Source organism: Panicum hallii, chromosome 1 (genome assembly GCF_002211085.1).
Source record: "Panicum hallii strain FIL2 chromosome 1, PHallii_v3.1, whole genome shotgun sequence".
Classification (NCBI taxonomy): domain Eukaryota; kingdom Viridiplantae; phylum Streptophyta; class Magnoliopsida; order Poales; family Poaceae; genus Panicum; species Panicum hallii.
Genome location: NC_038042.1, coordinates 5,753,390 through 5,755,076, shown reverse-complemented (window position 1 = coordinate 5,755,076; position 1,687 = coordinate 5,753,390). Strand labels below are relative to the sequence as shown.

Here is a 1,687-nt window from a genome sequence, read left to right as displayed (position 1 = left end):
GTTTGCACACATGACACAGCCTGACCACTTACAAGAGCTAATGCACTGTCAAAGACCAACTTATCCACACCGCTTACACCTCCCTATCTCACAGTGACATCTAGGGCATCTTCCAAGGCATCTCCTTGCGAAAAATCTGCATGCCCATGGTTTGAAGTTGGTGGGGAGCATGATGATTGCGTACGAACTTATCACCAAGAGTTTACAGAAAAAAATGAAACAATAATACACAGTCAACTGTCCATGCTGTTTTCTGACAAGGAGCAAGGGGTTAGGTAAGCTACATGCTCCAGCCAGCCTTCTCCTTATATACCACACTAGAACGGGTGCAAGAACAAGCCACGCCTCCCTTAGCTGCCCACCACCTTCTTCTTCCTCTCTTTTCAGTAGATTGTAGTGCTCCTTTCTGTCGCGAAGAACAGGCGCGCGGCTGCGACAATGGATGAGCCTTCGCAGGGCGAGGACCGGAAGCTGTCGGCCATGGAGCATGTGAAGAAGCGCCATGAGGAGAAGGGCTTCCTCTATGCCTGGTCAGTAAGATCAACTCAAGCTACTCGATGAGCATGAGCTGTTCTGAAGAAAAAAAAAACCATAGTACAACTGCAGGCTTCTCAAAAATCCCATGTTTTGCACAAACATCGAAGCAAATTTACACACTCATAAGTAAGATGCATCATAGTGAAAATGATTTTTGTTATTTTCTTGGCCTGCTTGCAGCGCCTTCATGCTGTGCTGCTGCTTCTGCTGCTACGAGGCCTGCGAGCACTGCCTGGAGTGCTTCTGCTGCTGCGGCAAGAAGGACGAGTAGGATCGGTTCAACCAATTCCGTCGCCACGACATTATCGATTTGTTGTAGATACATTTCAGTTGTGAAGAATTGTAATCAATCTGGAAGTGTTCATCGAAATAAAACATGATGTTGTCTTTCAAAAAAATAAAACATGATGTCATTGGTGTAAAGTGTTAACTGTAAGTTGAAAGTAGTAAGCTAGTTACCCCAGTACCTGTGACTGTGAGCAAGTTCAGTGAAGCAGCTGTACTCCTTGGGACTGTAAATCTGTTATTGGTTTGGCTTGTTCAGTGAAGCAGCCTACTCCAACTTGCTTGGGACAAAAGGCTAAGTTGTAGTTGCAGTTGTTGTTGTTTGGCTTGTCAGCACGCTCGTAATATATATTATTACAGTCCTTGTGTATATAAAGGTTGCTTGTGTTATTGTTTTTCTTAATGCTTTCATGAACTTACTAGCTTGTAGGTGCTTATGCATCTTCAGGACTAGGAATGCAGAGTTGCAGAACTCCAGCATTCAGTGGATGGATCACGGTGGTTGGTGTGTTGTGGTCTCTGTTCCTGTCGCTTGTGATGTGCTCTTGCTATCTTCTTTGTTCATCAAATTTTAATACAGTTTTACATCATACATTCTCTCTTTTTCTGGGAAAAAAAAACTGTTGCAATTTTACATCATTTTGTTGAAAAAAATTGCAGTTTTACAACATCTTAAGGAAGAACAGAGGAAGATTAGGTATCGCTGCCTGATTAGATGGCTGAGCCTTTTCATACTTAGCTACGGAGCAATTTCATCTACATCCAAACAATGGTTTTGGTATTGTAACCTAATACTAATATTAGGCTGATTTGGCATTGAACCTAATTTAATGCCAATGCTTCTAATATCGACATCCAAACGGAG

The 1,687-nt window shown here is 42.7% G+C and overlaps 1 long non-coding RNA gene across 1 annotated transcript; it reads left to right on the top strand.

Annotated features, from left to right (window-relative positions):
* Positions 1-203: 203 nt before the first annotated feature.
* On the top strand, positions 204-1,220 carry LOC112878964. The gene is made up of 2 exons (XR_003225917.1): positions 204-530; positions 718-1,220. It is a non-coding gene; the product is annotated as an uncharacterized LOC112878964 (long non-coding RNA).
* Positions 1,221-1,687: the final 467 nt, after the last annotated feature.